The following is a 19,450-nucleotide window of genomic DNA, read 5'->3' as shown; positions in this document are numbered from 1 at the left end:
ATATTTCTGAGATGTTAATTAAGTAGCAAAACATTTGCTGGAAGTTAAAAGTTACCAAGAATTTAATTATAACCTTGTGGATGCCGTTTCCAGCTAATTATACACCCTCCTTATATACTTGATAAACCACAAAATGCACCCTGTGAATGATCAATTGGTATTAAATTAGTTGGAATTACTTTTTATTAAACCTAAATTAGATTTTTATTTGCGATACAATAAAATAGACTGCACCAAGCCCTGCCACTAGGATTTGGGATATTTCTGTGGAGAGTGATTACCAGATGTCTAATTGGGCAATTAATAGATACAGTTTCCAAATTAACATAATTGGGGGGCCTAAAAAGAAAACAAAATGATTATTCAGCCAGGAGACCATCTTTTTTTTTTTTTTGCATCCTGTCATTTAGTCAGGGATGTCAACCAACCCTACATTCTTTTGGAATATTGCTTCCCAGGCTGGCTTCCCACCAAAAGGGGCATAGTGACCCTGGCTCGGCTACAGCTCCAAAGTGTTCCCGGGATGTAGAAGCAGTGCCCGCCAAGACCACCTAGAAGGGCATCTTGAATGGGGGCTCCCTTCCCAGGGTGTGCTGGCCTGTGGGCAGGTGAAGGCGCCTGTCTGCGTGGGGCTAACAGAGCCTTGGCGATAAGCAGCTAGGTAATGGGATGTTTACACTACTGCCAGGAATCCAAATGCCCAAACCGGTCTCTTTTCCAAAAACGATTTGCCAGATGAGTTTAGTTTGAGGTTCCAAAGCTTTCTCATTTTGCTATTTAATGTGCCACAGAAGGGAGTGAGGCACAGCCTTCCTGTGTCCGCTGTCTATTTAAATCCCTTTATAATTGCTTTCCCCATGTGCTTAGTACACAGTCCCCGAGTGTGGCCTCTGCCTTCTCGGGTCCCTTCAGAGATGTCCTGCCACGTATGTACACAGGCCCAATTTGGCTTCTGACGGCTGCTGTGAAGTCGTCCTCTTAACACCCTGGATCCTGTACAACAAAAATTGGGGAGGATTCCTGAGAACAAAGTACACATGTTCTTTCTGTACCTGTCTACATCTATGTCCATATCTGCATCGGTCCCTCTATTTGTGCCTACACCTATATCTAAAGAGAGAGAAAATTCACATGAATATATTGCACATTGTAGTCCTGGTTGTGTAGTTGTTATGCATTGGGCTGCTAACTTCAAAGTAAGCAGTTTAAACCCACCAGTAGTTCTAAGTGAGAAATACAGGGTTTTCTACTTCGGTAAGGAATTATAGTCATGAACATTGGGCCTCTGCTCAAGTCCTCCCTCAACACAAGGACACTTTGTTCTAATAACCTGGCATTCTGTGATGCTCACCTTCCTGACACAATTGCTGAAGACAAATTGGGTGCATAAGCTAATGTGGGAATGAAAATTCATTGCTCCCTGCTATTGCAAGATATAGAGTCTGGGAACTTAAAGGCTTGAAGTTAAACAAGGGGTCATCTAGCAGGGAAGCAAGAAAGCTCATGTGGACACCAACCCGTGTGATCACTAGGTTTTGATGGGATCAGGTATCAGGCATCAGAATACCCAAAATATATAACCATTCTGATGCTAGCAAAGGGGTATGGAATGGAGATCCAAAGCCCATCTGTAGACAATTGGACATCCTCTCACAGACGAGTCACAAGGAAGTCTAATTTTTAATGCTTCCTCCCTACCCCCCACTATCATGACTCCAGTTCTACCTTACAAATTCGGCTAAACCAAAGCATACACACTGGTACAAATAAGAGCTCTCAACATATAGAATACCAGACAGATAACCCCTCAGGACCAATAAGGAAAGTAGTGATACCATGAAGGTAGGGGGAAGGTGAGGGGAGAAAGAGAAGAAACGGGAAATCGATTGCTATACAAGCCCCGCCCCCCAAACTCTGAGGGATGGACAACCGAAACATGGGTGAAGAGAGACAGTGGATGGTGTAAAATATGAAAATAAATAATTTATAAATCATCAAGGGTTCCTGAGGGTGAGAGGGTAGAGGAGGGAGGGGAGAAAAAGAGGACCTGATACCAAGGGCTCAAATAGACGGAAAATGTTTTAGAAATGTTGATGGAAACATATGTGCAAATGTGCTTGATAAAATTGAAGCATTGATTATTATAAGAGCTTTAATAGTCTCCAATAAAATTATTGATTAAAATTTTAAAAATAATAAAATAAAAATTAGAATACCACTAAAATGTTAACCAAAGGTATTACTACAGGTTAGAATGATAGGTAATTGATTTTTTAAAATCTAAACACATATATTTGATTACTATAACAAATTATTATAATAAAAATAGATGTCTCTATATTAAAAAAGAAAGAAAAAATTACAGTTTCAGAAACCAAGAGAGGCAGTTCCACCCTGTCCCGTAAGGTCGCTATGAGTCTCCGCTGACTTGATAGCACAGAGTGTACCGCCTATATATTTGCTCATTGCTGTCAAGTCCAAAATAGAATTGCTCCATTTGGCTTTGTCTAGGTTGTGATCTTTACAAGAGCAATTGCAACAGGTCTGTTTCCCATGGACCCTTGGGTGGGTTTGAACCACCAGTCTTTGGATTAGCAGCCACATTCTTTACCATTTGTGCTACTGGGGCAGTCAGTCTCTGGACATGGGGAACAACAACCTATGCTGTATTATCTAACTTGGTATGCTAACTCTAGGTGCTTTCAGTATATTATCTAACTCTGTGGAAGGCAGCATGATACCCATTTCCCAGCTGAGGAGACTGTGGTCACACAAGCTCTGTCAGTAATAATCCGGCTGGCTCTCTTTTATGTTGCTCATAATATGTAGCACATTCCTGTGTCCCCTGTTGTCATGCTTAACTGTTTGCACCACAACCATCCAAAGTTTCCCACAAAATATAGTTTGTGAGGAGTGCATCATCTTTGATTGGTTCCTTCAGACTTCATGGAGACAGACACCCCTTCTGCCATTCACTGCTTTGTAAGACATTGGTGAACTGGTCAGGGCAGGCTGGCATGACCCTGGCATCATCTACCGTGGGCATTTCCTCATGCTTCTAATCCTACACTGGCCCACACCATTCTCATGCATTCAATGCACTGTGTAGTCAATCACTTCTTTGCTGAGAAGCCATTCTTCTACTCATTCGCCCAACAACAGATGTAGGCAACACATTTAAGCTTCTGAGGTACAATGGTTGACAACGAGTTTCTGTTCTGGTGTGTCATTTGAATGGGAAAAAAACCCAAGAAATAAATACAGACTAATTACAAATTATTATAAGCATTATATACAAGGAAACAAAGCTCTGCTGGCACTGTTGGGTAAATGTTTGGCTGCTAACCAAAAAGCCACCAGTTCAAAACCACCAGCTAGCCCATGGGAGAGAGATGAGGTCTTCTTTTCCTGCAAATAGTTCATGTTGGAAACCCACGGGGGAAGTTCTACCCTGTTCTATAGGGTCACTGTGAGTCAGAATGGACTTGATGGCAGGTGAATTTGGTATACAAGGCAAACAACAAAGTAGGGACACGTGGAAATTAACTGGAAGTCTTCGTCAACTAGAGTTGGCAAGAAAGTTTGGCCCCGGAGTCCAAGAGCTGAACGTATGTGAAATAATCCCAATGGCAGGCAGAGATAGCAGAACTTAAGCATGCCCTGGTTGTTGATGAGTTTGGGGGAAATTGGAAGGAGAGCAGCTAGATGAAGGGGAGGTGGATCAGAGCCATGCGTTGAAAAGTGTGAGGACACAGGAAGAATTTTGGAACCTGATGGGGAATTGGGACAGTTAGGGAACGCCGGAGTCAAGCAGCAGGAAGAGCGGGTCTGACTGAGCTTGACATTTTTCAGTCTTGCTGACTGGGGGAGAAAGGACAGGAAGAAGGTGAGAGTGGGACTGGCCGATGAGAGGCCTATGCAACAAGGTGAAGGCTATGGACAGGGCCCGAAGAGAAAGCTTTGGACTGCCTTTTAAGGGAGAAGCAAAGAGGTGGATTGGGTATGAGGCTCAGGGAAGAGAAAAGTCAGGCAGGTTCCTAAGTTCTGCCTTGAGTAGAGGGTTTTATTGGCCCATTCTTGAGCTCGCGCTGTGCACCTGGCAATGTGTCAGTCTTTGGATATCGCCATGACAATGGGCGATACGGGAAGGTTCTTCTCACGAAGCCTAACATCCCTGTGGAGGAGAAGCTTTGATAGAGTCATTACAGAGAAGACCCTTTCTCTCCAATAATTCAACATTCAGTGTTCAGAATCCAGGACTTTCACCAGCTACACTTCTGACATGATCTGCTTTGGCTATGATTGTGGTTCTCTCTCATCCAGTGTAAATTTCGTCTCCTCTAAAATGACTCTCCTCCTCTCCTGCCGGGCCGGGAGCAAGTTCACAGACTTCCAGGACGCTGTAGCTGATATGAGAGGGCATCATAAAGTTCATGGAAGAATAGAATTAAAAGACAATGGAATTTCTCAACAAGTATATGAAAGCCCCCTCATGTAATAACTACCAGGTCTAGTGTCACCTCTGTGGGTGTAACTGGGGTGCCAAAAAACCTTCACCTTAACCTCAGACTTCCAAGACCCATGAACACTCCAAAGGGGGCTTCATGGAGGTCTGTTCTACAGAGGCTTTGTCATCAGTGAAAACTTTTTGTTTAAGAACCTTTTCTCCAAATTAGTAGAGCCATGTAGATGACTAGAGACAATACTATAGAGACCAGTATGAATATTATCATAGCAACAGAAAATCTATAAAGTGCAGAAGAGACAAAGAGCAAAGAGTCACTCGTGGCTCCATCCTACAAATCAAAGTATTCGTACGATTCTAAATCTTTCTCTACAAGGAAATTTCAGGAAAGTCTTGATGGAATTTTCCCAGAAGTCTTGGGAAATCATAAAACAAAAAGTCACCGTCACAAAAAATTGGATTGTCAACATCCTTCAGGGTTAGCATTTCCCGTGTTTGGCCATGCTGTTTCTTCTCCGAAGATCCCTATCGTGTGTGCAATTTCAGTGCATGATTTTTCACGTGAGCTTCTTGTGTTGTTCAAGATTACTGCATTTCTATGTGAGTCCTGGAAGAACAATTAATGGGTCAAAAGGTACAGATGTTTTAAAGACCCACGATACGTAACGCTAAAACGCTCCTAAAGAGTTGTGCTAATTAACACTCCCAGGAGCAATTCAGAAAGTATGGGAAGCCAAATTCTTTCAAGCATCATTTTTCTCTTCTCTCCTGTCTTTTAAATCTTCAATCTGTGTTAATTAGATGGGTGAAAAATTACCTCTGATATTTTTCCACTGCCTCCTCTTTTATTCTAGTGAAGGATGTGGAGGCTCCTCCCCACCTTCTCATGGGGAGGTGTTACCCACTCTACCCACTCTCCTGGAGTCCCTTCTGAGTCATGGCTGTCTTAGTTATCACCAAACCCTCTCTTGTGGTTCACTTTGTTCTTATCATTTATTCATATAAAGTAGTCTTAGCTTTGGTTTATTTGCTAGAGTATTTATATATGTACCACCATGGAATTCTTTTTTCACTGCCATGGCCTGTACCTAGCCTCACCCTTGCTGAGGAGGGCTGTCTTTCAATGCCCTGGCACAGATTTCTATGAAAATTGACTAATATAGGAATAAGCAATAAAAAGGTTACTATGATTATTATTGTTAAAGTCCTAGTCTTTAGAAATTACCAGATGTCTAATAGATCCACAATGTACACCCAGATGGAATCCAGGGCACATTGTTCCTCGAGGTAATCTCAGCATTGATCATGTCAGGTGAGACCCATTAAAAATAAGTATAATGATAATCACAATTTAGGAAGGAATCATGACTTAAGCTCCTTGAGTTCTGGTTCTCAGCAACAATCCTGACCTCCTAAGATCATACATCTTGAAGGATTGATTAAGATGAAGGATTTTGGAAGGAGCTTGTAATAGAGATGGCTTCATGTTTGTCCACTGAGAGTTTTCAAGCATCCTTCTGCTTTTTCACAGCCCTCCTGGACTCAGAAACATCCAGTTCTCCTCCTTCCCACATGTCCATCATTATTGACAGTCTGAAGCAATCACTGTTGCTGGGATTTATTGTTGTCCTTTCAATCTTGCCTTTCCCTCTGCGTCTCTAATTGTCCCTATTCCCAGCTCTGCCTGCCCTACACCTTCCATCTTTCCCAGGCGGATCTCCTCTCACAAGTTCCCAAAGCCCTCACCGTTCTTCGCCATGCCCCCATGGCCACGGGTCAGATCTTGCTCACCCATGTCCTACAGGGACATGGCTTGGTTCAGTCAGCCGATATGGACATGCTGAGTTTTCCAAGAGTCGATTATTTATATATTTATATATTTTTCATCCAATATTCCACAGGGCCTGATAAATAATAGACTATATAAATAGACAATACATAAACCCTGCCCTCAGCTCTGTCCTAATCTTCTCATGAGAGCAACCAGCAGGTAAGTCAATGACTGAAAAACAATTTTCTAAGAATTATGATCATCGCAAATGTGTAGTAGCACCAGGAAAAAAATTTTAAAAGCCTTTATTATTCATACCTGTCGTGGTAGTTATATAATCTGGTGTCAATTTGAGGAGTAAGAGTTTAGGGGTGGAGTCTAGTCTGTCAATCAGGATATAGCCAACGAGGCCTCTGTGTGGGCCTGGCCTTCTCCTAAGGATTCTCAGAATCCCTGTATTTTCCTCCTTGAAAGTGGGAGACATGCTCTCTTTCTGCTCACTCCCTGGGAGACTGTTTACTGACAAGACACATGAAGCTATGCTGATGGCAGTGAGAACCCTGGACCCAGAGAAGCCAAGTGGAGACCCCTGCCGGCGCTGAGATGCTTACAATGCCACTAGATCCACAAGGCTTTCCACCCATTTGTCTGTGATCTTCCTGCATTCAGCATCATTTCATGTGCTTACTGAGTTCTGAACAGAGCTTTATAGATTGTTATCAGATATATGGGCTAATATTGGACTTATGGAATTGATCTGGACTTGGTTGGATGTTTTTTCAACATTCAATTGATCTTGTACATAAAGCTCTTTCCCATACCACCTATGAGTGGCCATGAATTTGTTTCTCTAGTCTACCCAGACTAACACACCTGTGATGTTTAATTTAATGTGGTGACTTGACTAGGCTAAGGTTCCCAGTGGCTTTTCCAAACTTTAGACCAGTTGCTGTTCCATAATAGAATCAAATGTAATGTAAGTAACCAATCATTTGAAAGGGGAGATTCTCAGGAGGTGGTCTGTCTTTGGATTACAGATAGACACGTCAGCGATTTTTTTCTCTTTGCCTTTATGGATCTTGGGACACCTCCCTGCAGAAGTCTTCACCTTAAAATCCTATGGACCAGACGGAGTTTCCAGCCTACTGTCTGACCTGTGGTCTTGGCTTTTCAACACCCACACTTGCATGAGTCAATGCTCTGAAGTCATTGGATCTCTGTGTGTCTCTCTGGTGTATATACACATCTCACTGTTACTCTAGAGATCCCTGGCTGAGGCAACACCCCCTCATGCATACTTTAATGAAGAAGAGATGGCCAAACAAGAATCAAATCCCAAGAGGCTACTGCCAGAAAAATGCAGCTCCGAAGACTGGAACGTTTTTTATAAAGTCCTACAAATTACACGTATTTCAACATCAGGACTGAAGCCAGATGCCGTCCCTGCAGACCCATCCCATGGCTATCATTGAGAGCCAAATGACTCCACGCTTTCCTCAGAATAATAAGCAGTAGTGCCGATTGCCATGATAACATATGACAGCCAAAATCATCCTGAGAGGCACTTTGAGAATACTGCCTTAATGCAGTGTTGTCTTAATCAAATATTGCTTTATTGATCGCCTATTGCCTATGGCTAAAACAAAACAAAGCAGAAAATGAATGTGCATAACTGCCCCAGGAGAGGTGCCTGTCCGGGTGGTTACATTATGCCGTCATCGAAGTCAACCGTGAGACCCAGATGCTGCCGAGTTTATTTTTAGATGATGGTAACAACCCTTACAACATGAACAACCCTTTTGATAAGTGATAGGCATTTTTAAGCCTATTTATCAAACAGTATTTCTTAGAAGATAAAGAGAGAAGAAACACTACCTGTAGCAAATTGTGGGAGACAGGACAATGCCTTCATTTGTGGAGTTGTCTAAATTTGAGCCACCTGCTTTCCTGTCTCCTGTTCCTTCTACCTGGACCAACTTCACCACTCGGTTCCCCAGGCAAGCACAAGGTCATTCTCCTCCCAGCCTTTTCTTCTGACAGCGGCGTCTCTCTGGAGCCTGTACTAGCCTGGAGCTTGTGAACTCCAAAAAAACCGAGAGTCAGTCTTGTCCAGCTCTGTATCCTACATGGTGCTACAGATACATTTCTAATGACAGCTTTCTAATTGCTTAGGTAACGAATAGCTAAGTGATCAGAGGAAAGAAGACACAGGCAATCTCCACAGTGGAGAACCCAATTTTGTGCTCTAAACAAAATAGTCAAAAACCACTGTCACTTGGTTAGAAAGTGTCACCTCTTTCCCCTCCACCCAAAAACAACAACAAATCATGTTCTCTTAATTTTTTATTTGTTTATTATTAATTAAAAGATCATTTTACTGTGGGCTATTACAACTCTTATAACAATCTATACATCAGTTGGAGCAAGCATATTTGTGCATATGCTGCCATCATTCTTTTCCAAACATTTACTTTCTATTGAGCCCTTGATATCAGCTCCTCCTTTTCCCTTCCTTCCCCCACCTCCCGCCGCCCTTGTGGTCCTTTGAAAAATTATAAATTATTATTATTTCCATATCTTACACCGACCACAGTCTCCTTTCTCCCATGGTTTCTGATGTTGACCCCCTTTGGGGTGGTGTGGTGTGGTTATGTATCCATCATTACAATTGGTTCCCCCTTCCGCTCCACCTCTCCCCACCTTTCCCCTACCATTCTGACATTGCTATTCCCATTCCTGTTCCTGGAGTCTATGTGTCCTGAGCTCTTTTCTCTTCTCTGAACATGTGTACATGCTCTGGTCTAGTGCAAAATGAGAGGCAACACTGGGCTCATGATAGTGGGACATGAGGAAGCCTCAAGGAATCAGAGGAATATTGTGTTTTTCATCAGTGCTATACTGCACTCTGGTTGACTCATCCCTTCCCTGTGACCACTCTGAGGGGGGAAGTCCCATTGTCTATAGATGGGCTTTGGGTCTGTGCTCTGACCCCCCTCGTTCTCAACAATATGGGGGTTTTATTTGTTTGTTTGTTTATTATGGGTCTTCTGATGCCTGTTACCTGGTCCCATTAACACCTCATCATCATACTGACTGATGTACTTCTTCCATGTGGGCTTGTTCCTTCTCTGCTAGATGGCTGCTTGTTTAACTTTAAGACCCCAGGCACTATATCTTTTAATAACTAGGCACCATCCGCTTTCTTCACCACATTTACTTATGCACCCATTTTGCCTTCAGTGATTGTGCTGGGAGGGTGAGCATCACAGAATCCCAGTTTGTTAGAACAAAGTGTTCTTGTATTGAGGGAGGGTGTGTTAGTCTGGATAGACTAGAGAAACAAAATCATAGGTACTCATATGAGTATAAGAAAACTTTATAGAGGCATAATGCATGCCTACTAAGCAAGCAGGGATCCCCTGGAGGGAGCAGCCGCTGGAACGACATCTTGCTTTGCAGAGGGTCAACAAAACAAGGAAAGTCTCCCAGTGACACACAGTGGCTGCCGTAAGGGGGTAGCGCTCTTCTTCTTGCACACTGGGGAAGTGAAAAAGAGGACCGATTTCATGGCACTCAACCAACATCACGACCACAAAGGACCAAGCATCACAGTGACCTGAGTAAATGGATTGCAGCAATTTGGGAGTCTCCAAGCAGTTAAAAAATGGAAAGAAAAGAAACCATTGTGCCCCAGCCCCAAGAAAGGGAAGAGAAAACAACTGGTAAAAAGGCCTCTGGAGCCATGGCTAGTTCTGATGCAAAACCAAAATCAGTAAGTCGTGCCAAAAAATGGTCAGCAGAGATAGAAAATCTGTACCGATTTCAACAAGCAGGATACCGGGATGAAATTGAATACAAACAAGTTTCTATGGTGGATCGCTGGCCCGAGACGGGGTATGTGAAGAAACTGCAGAGAAGGGACAACACGTTCTACTACTACAACAAGCAGAGGGAATGTGAGGACAAGGAAGTCCACAAAGTGAAAATTTATGCTTATTAGCCTTCCTTCTGTTGGAGAGCAAAGCAGTCTCTACCTCTGTTACAAGAAATTAAAGTGATTTAGTAAAGCCAAAAAAAAAAAAAAGAAAGCTTTATATATAAGAGCAACTGTACATTAAGAAAACATCCCAGCCCAGTCCAGATCAAATCCATAAGTCTGACATTAGCCCATATGTCTGGTACCAAAGTCCTCTTCAGACTCATGAAACACATGCAATGACGCTGAATACAGGAAGATCATAGGCCCATGGAGGGGAAGTCTTGTTGATCCAGTGGCTTTGTAAGCATCTCAGCACTGGCACGGATCTCCACTTGGCTTCTCTGGCTCCAGAGGTCTGGCTCCATCATCCTCTCTCCATGTGTCTTCTCCACAGAGATATCTCACAGGAAGTGAGCAGAGAGCGAGTGTCTCCCACCTCCAAGGAGGAAACAGGAGTTTTCAGAATCCTCAGGAGAAGGCCATGCCCACACAGAGGCCTCATTGGCTATATCCTGATTGACAGGCTAGACTCCACCCCTACACTCTTAATCCTCAAATTGACACCAGAATACATAACTACCACAGAACGTATGAGCAGAGACCTGAAGTCCATCTACTACCTCAGAGTATTGCCATATGAATATATTTACATAGACCAATATTTCTATTTTTATGGATTAATGTATTTAGATGTGTATGCACATGCTTTTACCTCTATCCATAGCTCTGCTTCCTAGATGGTTCCTCTGTTTCCCTTTACCTTCCTTCTTGAGATAGTTGCAGTTTATTGTGCCAGCCTGGCCGATAAATACATGTGGGATCAATTGAAAGGCAGAGAGATAAATGGCTCAGTGAGCCTCGCCTTTCTAGTTCTCGGGTCTCTTGCTTTTTGATGGTCATACTAGAGTGCAGCTGCCTTAGCCAGTTCCCTGCTTCAGCTGGCAAGGTTGACTTTCTGCAAGACATCCCTGAGGAGAAGCAGCATGGACCTACCCTGATGCAGCCCTGGGTGCTGGAGTAACCATGTGGAGACCCCTCCCAGGGCTGAGATGCTTACACCTTCACTGATTCGGCTTTCTTCCTGCAGTCATGTCTTTGCAAGTGTTTTATGAGATGGAGGAGGACTTTGTGGATTGGTGTAAGACATATGGGTTAATGTTGGACTTGTGGGCTTGGGCAGCAATGGGTTGGGATGTTTTCTTGATGTGCACTTACCCTTTATATAAAACTCTCTTATGCATATGAGTTTCTGTGGATGTGTTTCTCTTATGGACCCAGACTAACCCACTCCTGCCCCACCATTACTCTCACCCTACTTCCTCCTTTCCACCTTTTTATTAATTCCTCCCAGGTAGATTACAGTTGCTCCAACATCTCCAAGATTTCTATGTTTTAATTTTTGCTGATTTTATTTCCCTAATTGTTCCCCAGTCTATGGCGTTATTTGCTCACTGCTCCCTTCCCCTGCCTCCTTCTCCCCACAAGTCCCTCCAGGTTTGCCAGTCCCATTGCTTTCTCCTTGAGCTTCATTCCCATGCCCTTATTATATAAGTAGGCAAACCAACCACAATATAGGCCAATCAAGAAGCAAACTAAATATTGAAAGATAAAAAACATGTAATTCCAGGTCTGTCTGCTGACCTTTATAACTATAACCCTACTGGGCCCTGGGGGAATTCTAGGAGCTGCCCTCCGCCTAGCCTGAAGTCTATTTTGGAGCTTGTTAGGGGCTTTGTGGCTTGGCTTTGTTTCCGTTGCTGATCTGTTATGTTCTCTTCTTAGTTTATCCCTCTGTGGGGGACTCAGACTGGACTAACTCTCCATCGTGTGTCCCCAGTATCGCCCTCTGTTGCTGTGTGCTCCAGTAAGAAACAACATGTCTTGAACTGTTGTTGGCCCGACAATCCGCTCTGTGCCTTAGCAGCTCTGTGCAGATATGTCGTCCTCCAGGCTTGGTGTGCTCACAAGGGGTCTAGATAGCCCCTTTCTCTTTTTCCTTCTGGTTTGCTTCCATGTGGGGGTGGTATGGCAGCCCCTTTCCAATCTGTAGGTTTAATGTTGTTCTCTGTCACGCGTACTTCTAGGGACTGGGACAAATGGGCTTTGGTTGGGGCCGGCCCTGTAGCTCAATCTGTTCATGCATTCTTCTGCCCTCCTGCTTGGATACACTAGGAGGGGTCTGAACGCACACTCCCAATTCTGTGGAGACATTACCAATACTTTCCCTCTGAGTGGGTTAATGCCCTGCTCCATGCATGCCATCACCTCCCTCCCCACACCTTGTCTTCCTCACCCTTCCCCTTCCCCCTTCCTTGTGTTGGATTACCATGTACCTCCTTGGGTTTGGTCTGACCTCTACCTGACTGCCTGTACCTCCATCCATATTCTGTGAGATAAGTGGTTTATGTTCTATACCTACTGAGCTGATTATACTTACCCCAGGGGACTCAGGTTGTACTTGACCTTTTGTGATTAGCTGACTTAGCATAATTTCCTCTAATTCTTCCCATGAAATGGCATGCTTCATATGAACATCAGTGCTTTTTAGTGATGCATAGTACTCCATTGTGTGTATGTGCCATAGTTTACTAATCCACTCATTTATTGATGGAAATGTAGGCTGTTGCCAATTCTTTGCGATTGTGAATTGTGGCACAATAAACAGTGGAGCACAAACGACTGGCTGTGGTTTATTTCTTATTTCTTCTGGGTATATGCCCAGTAGAGGGATAGCTGGGTCATAAGGTAGATCAATTTTTATTTGCTTTAAATATCGCCAGATTGCTTTCCACAGAGGCTGTATGTGTCTACACAACCACCAACAATGGAGGAGGGTTCCTGTCTTGCCACGTACCCTCCAACATTTGTTGCTCTCTGATTTTCTGATTTAGGCTAACCTCAGGGGTGTAAATGGTATCTAATGGTTGCTTTCATTTACATTTCTCTGATGGCTAATGATGGGGAGCCTTTTCTCATGTGTTTAATGGCCATTCGGGGATTCTCCCTAGTGAAACTTCTTTTTAGGTCTTTTGCACACTTCTTTGAGAGTTTAATTGTTTTCCTCTTTCTGCAGGTTAGGAGGATATTGTAAATTTTAGTAATAAGCCCTTAGTCTGTTGTGTCTTTGCTAAAAATCCTCTACCAGTCTGTGGGTTCTCTTGTTACCCTCTTTGTGAAGTCTTTCGACACACACAGGTGTTTCATCCTTAGTAAATCTCCCTTGTCAATTTCAGGTTCACCTGTGTGTGTACCCTTCCCTATTGCTGTTAGTTATTGTATTCCTGAGCCAAGGTTTTCAGGATTGCTTCTATTCCTTCATTGATGATCCTGATATCTTGTTTCATTTTTCTACAGGTGGATATCTATTGTTTCCAGCACCACTGTTAAAAAGGGCATCCACCTACCACTTGAACCTTTGGGGGTCCTTGTGGAAGATCAGTTGCCTATATGCTGATGGTTTTATTTCTGGATTTTCTGTTCTTTTCCACTGTTCCGAGTATCTGTCATTATGCCTGTACCATGCTGTTTTGAAAACTCTGGAGGTATAGTAGGTGCTAACGTCGGTTAAAGCGAGACCTCAGACTTTGTTGTACTTCTTGAGGATTTCTCAGCTAATTCTGGGTTTCTTCCATCTCCATATGAAACTGGTGGTCAGTTTTTCCAATTCTTTGAAGAAGGTTGTTGATATTTGAATTGAGAAAGCATCAAACGTTTGTAGTACCCTTAGTAATATTGGCATCTCTACTATATTGAGTCTTCCAATTCACAAGCATGGGATATTCTTCCATTTGTGCTTTTGCTTTCCTGTAATAGGGTGCTATAGTTTTCCTTGTATAAGTCTTTTGGATTTTTTTTTGTTAAATATATCCCTAGATATTTCAATTTGTTCTTGGCTATTGTCAAGGGTACTGCCTCCTTGGTCACCTCTTCTATGGTCTTGTCCTATGTATATAGCAAATCAATAGACTTCAGTTTAATGACCTTGTAACCTGCCACTCTTTCATATTCCTCTATCGCTATCAGTACCCTTGTTGTAGAGCTTTTGGGATGTCCAATTTATAGAATCATGTTGTCTGCAAATAGAATTAATTTCACCTCCTCCTCTCCCAGTCGGATACTTTAATGTCCTTCTGCTGTTTTATTTTATTTTGTTTATTTATTTTATTTTGCTAGGACCTCCAATACAATATTGAATAGTAGTGGGGACAAGGGGCATACTTTTCTGGTCCCTTTTTTAGTGGATTTGTTCAATGTTGACTGTTGACTTTTCATAGATAGCTTGTATGAACTTGGGGAATTTTCCTTTTATTCCTGTCTTCTTGGGTGTCTTAATTAGGATAGCTATTGGAGTTTGTCAAATGCTTTTTCTGCATCTATCAATATTATCATGTGATTCTTATACTTTTTCTTAACAACGTGGCGTATAATATTGATCGATTTTCAGATGTTAAACCATCCCTGCATCCCTCGGATGAATCGTGCCTATCATGGTGGATGATATGTTTTATATTCTTTTGTATTCTATTGACCAATATTTTGTTAAGGAATTTTGCATCTATGTTCATTAGAGATATCTGTCTGTAGTTCTCTATTCCTGTGGGATCCTTTCCCTGTTTGGGTATCAAAGTTATGTTGGCTCCATAAAATAAGTTTGGAAGTTTGCCATCCGTTTTTATGCTTTGAAATAATTGTGGCAGATCAGTGTCAGCTCTTCCCTGAATGCATGGTAGAATTCTCCTGTGAACGTGTCTAGTCTGGGAGCTTTTTATGTTGGTAGTTTCTTGATAGACGTATCTATTTCTTCCTTTACTATGGGTCTCTTGAGGTTCTTTACCTCTATCCAGGATAATCTAGGGAGGGATTGTTTTTCCTAGTATTTTTCCAAGCCTTCCACATTGTTTAATTCATTGGAATACAGAATTTCACAGTACTTTGTGATTGTCCTTTTAATCTCATTGGGGAAAGTTGTGATTTCCTTGTTTCATCCCTCATCCTGGCTATTGATGTTTGCTCCTTCCTTTCCTTGCTTAGGCTTGCCAACGTCTGTCGATTCTGTTGACCTTTTCAAAGAACTAGCTTTTTGCTGCATTAATCTTTTGCATAATTCTTTTGTCTTCTCACTGATTTAACTCTGCCCTGATATTTATTACTTATTTTCTTTTGCTAGTAGAGGGGTTGTTCTGCTGACTCTGTTTAGTGGCTGGAGATTTTGTGATAGTATATATCTCTTCCTTTTTCATATATGCACTTATTACTATCACGCTACCTCTGATAGCAGCTTTTGCAGTATCCAGCAGGTTTTGATATGTTGTATTATCATTCTCATTAGTTTCCAAACAACTCATTAGTTTCATTAAACAACTGTCTAATCTGGACCAGTACTCATTCATGTCACAGAAGATCATTATTCATTCTCCAATTGTTTGCCCTTGTTTTTCTGGTCGAACTTTTATTTATCTCCAGCTCTATGGCATGATGATCAGAGAAGGATATCTGAGTTATCTCTGTGTGTTTGAATTTACTCAGGTTCAACTTGTGCCCCAGTATGTAGTGTACATTCAAGAATGAGCATGAGTACTTGAAAAGAACATGATTTTTTTTTTAACATTTGGATGGAAAGCTCTTTATATGTCTATTAGGTCAATTGCCTAATTGTAGTGTTTAACTCTGTAGCCTCCTTGCTTAGCTTCTTTCCTAGTGATCTAATTTTCTCTGATGGCGATATATTAAGTCACCTACTATGATTGTTGAATCCATTATTTATTTTTCATCTTTTGAATAGTTGGGCGAATTTTATGGGTCTCTCTTTAGGCGCATATATATTTATTATGCTCACTGTTTCCCAGTTTACTAATCCTTTGAGCATTATATAGCGCCTCTCTTATCACTTGTAGTTTGCTCCTTGAGGTTAATTTTGTCAGAGATTAGGATTGCAGCCCCTGCTGTTGTTAAGTTTCCATTTGTCTGATATATTTACCTCCAGCCTTTTATTCTTAGTCTGCTTTTTTTTTCCCTCTGAGATTAACATGTGTCTCTTGCAGGCAAAAGATTGATGGGTTTTATTTTTTTGAGCCAGTCAGGTAGCCTTTGTCCTTTAATGTATAAATTGAGAGCATTGATATTTAGAGTGATTACCAAATCTGCGGATTCCTTGTTGTTATTTCATGTTTTTTTTGGGGGGGGGGGTGTTGGGTTTTTCCTATCTTCCTTCATAGCAGTGTGCTGTTTGTGTGGAAGGTTTCATTCTTGCCTTCTTTTCCCTCTGAGGCCATGTTATCTTGGTAATTATTATTGACACATTGGCTTCTGGGTGTATTTGGGCTATGTGGGGTCTCCTGATTGTGCTTGGTAGATGTTGGTCTCCTGACCATAGTAGTAAGAATATTCTGCAGGGCTGGGTGCCTTACGGCATTTTCTTTGAGTTTTTTCCTGTCCTGAAAGACTCTTACCTCCCTTCCTATCTTAATAGATAATTGGACTGGGTAACGGATTCTTGGGCAGGCATTTTTTTTCTTTCAGCTTTCAGATGTTACTCCAATCTTGCCTCCTCCTCATGGATTCTGCTGATAAGTCTGAGCATATTTTTACCTGAGCACCATTGTATATGATTGTCTTTATTTTCCATTGCTGCTCTTAAATTTTTCTTTTTCCTCCAAGTTGGATAATTGAACTACTATATGCCTTGTTGAGTTCTTTCTGGGGTTTACTCTATTTGGCATCATCTCTGCTCCCTGTATGAGTTTCTGATATTTACTCATTAATAGGGGAATGTTTGCTTCCGGAAAATCCCTTGCTAATTTAGCTGTTGACTGCTTTGTTGTGTCTTGTTCTGGTAGACGAGTTATTCGAATATTATTCCTCTTCATAGTATCTGTCATTGATCTCAGGTTCTCTTTTGCTTTTTTGATGACCTTGTTCTACTGTTGTTTCATTTGTTGAAGTCTGACTAATTGTTCTGGAGATGACTGGTATGGTTCTCTGGTTCCTCTAGTCTTTTCGTGAGATCCATGATCTTCTGTTTCGTTTCTGCTACCTTATCCATTAGTTCCTGCATTTACCTTTGGTGTGTGGACTTCATCCCCTCTATCATGGACTTGATCTCCCCTAACTTTGCATCCTTATTCTGCCTTGTTTTCCTCATCTCCTGTATTACTCCAAGCAGCCTGCTGAAGATTTCTTTTTGTTGTAGATCCACATCTGATTCTTCTATGAGCATTGTTTGCTCTGCTTTGTCTTTTTTCCCCTTCTTTCTCCTTTTCTTCACGAGGGTGTTGCTGTATGTTGTTGTTTGGGTGACAGCTTGGAAGAATTGGGTGCCATGTTTTTGGGAGCCCACCATCCCCTGAGCTCTTTCTCTATGTGACTGGTAAGAGTGTTTTTGAAGGCTTCCCGTGGATTACTGTGGTGCTGGATTGGATTTCTATGTAGGCAGTATGCCACGGTGAGTCAAAAGCCAATGGAAGTGAGGGGCCTAAGAGACTGGAGTAAGGCTGCTGAATATTAGGAATGCCACTGGGTCGAGTTGCGGTAGGTCTTCAGCTTGGCCGTGGTTCTGATCTGAATTGTAAGGGCAACATTCACAGCCTTTATTTTAAGGCATAAAATAGAAGACAATGTTGGGAGAGGCCTTGCTGACATGGGAGGGGGTGCTGAGCCAAGGCGGGGACAGATGCCTGAGGTAAATTCTCCTTCCCTGGTGTGGTTAGAGCAGTGGGAGGAGAAGGAAGTGTTTGGGGGTGTGTAAATGGGAGGTGTTAATGAGGGAGGAGGTGCCAGGTGACAGTAGGGAAGGTCCCACTCCCACTTGGGGGGGGGTACCAGGCACTGGTGGGGCAGCTGCTGCCTCTAGTAGGGGTGCTGTGCAGGTGTGGAACAGGCTGATGTGCTGAGACTGGTGTAAGGAACATAGCCGTGCTATTGCAGGGGTGGGATGTGTCAGGTAATGGTGGGGAAAGCTGCCATAGCCGCAGGTAATCAAACTTACTGCAGGTGGTCTGTAGACAGGGTTTAGCCATGGATGCTGGGGCCATGGGTGGGTGGTGAGAGGGACCTGAGCTCTGTGGTGGGACCTGCCACCACATAGGGGAGAAGGGAACCTTGGGAGGAGGGAGCAGTTCATTGTGGATTGTGCCGCAAGTGGACTATTGTCATGTGGGGGTCCAGCTGTGGTCGTGGGGGACTAAATGGGATTTCTGAGTATCTCGGGGTGTGGTGATAAGACTGAGGAGGGCCAATTGGCATGTGGTGGCTGTGATAGGGTCTGAAGTAATGTGGCCAGTGTGTGCCACACGGAGGAGTTCCAGCAACCAGGTCATTGGTCCCCGGGGTTCTAGAGTGAGGCTAGATGTTGGGGAAGGTTGCCTTCTGTACCAAAGATGTTCTCTGGGAGTCTTTTCACTTACCTGAATCACCACACCCTCCTATTGGACACCAGCTACACTGATTGCTATGGAGCTCCCAATGTGGGCTGCTTACCTGCACACCATCTTGCCAAAACCTCACAATCAGGTTCTTTTACAACCAGAGCATGTGACTATATTTATTTGGAAATAGGTTTCTAATAGTAAAACAAAATTAAAATGAAGCACTGGGCCTCAAGTCCTACTACTGATGTCATTATATAAAAAAAGAATTTGGACACAGACAGATCCAGACACAGAGGGAAGACACCATGCATGAAAGAAGAGATTATGTGCAAGCCTAAGGACCCTAAGGCTTGGTGATAACCATCAGAATGTATGAGGTAGTGAGGAAGCAGCTTCCTCTAGAGCCATCAGAAAGAGCCTAACCCTGCTGACACCTTGATCTTCCATGTGAGAAAATTAATTTCGTTTGAGTGTAGTTCTTCATTATGACAGCCCTTACTAAAATAATAATAATTAAAGTAAAATCATGACTTCTAAATAAACTTAACATATTAACACCAAATGCTGCATGTAAAACCATCTGTAAAACTAGACCATCCACAGATTACAGCACAGTGATAGTCATGGAGGATACTTTATGTTAGGGGAAACAACAGAAGAATGAATTGAGAAATCATGTCACATCAAACCAGGAGAACATTCTACAACAATTTAAAAAAATAGTCCTGAAAAATATCTGACATGGAATTGTTTATGAAAGTGTATTTTTCATTATACATAAAGCTGAAAGGAAACAGAACTCTGGATGACACGCTTTGTGTGAAACTTTAATAAGCTTTCTATCATTTTGCATTTGGTTTTATTTTATT

General features: G+C 42.4%; 1 pseudogene; it reads left to right on the top strand.

Annotated features, from left to right (window-relative positions):
- The first annotated feature begins 9,978 nt into the window (after positions 1–9,978).
- LOC142432465 (meiosis expressed gene 1 protein homolog pseudogene) lies at positions 9,979–10,294 on the top strand (annotated as a pseudogene).
- The last annotated feature ends 9,156 nt before the right edge of the window (positions 10,295–19,450 follow it).

Source organism: Tenrec ecaudatus, chromosome 18, assembly GCF_050624435.1.
Source record: "Tenrec ecaudatus isolate mTenEca1 chromosome 18, mTenEca1.hap1, whole genome shotgun sequence".
NCBI lineage: Eukaryota > Metazoa > Chordata > Mammalia > Afrosoricida > Tenrecidae > Tenrec > Tenrec ecaudatus.
This window is presented reverse-complemented; position numbering and strand designations above follow the sequence as displayed.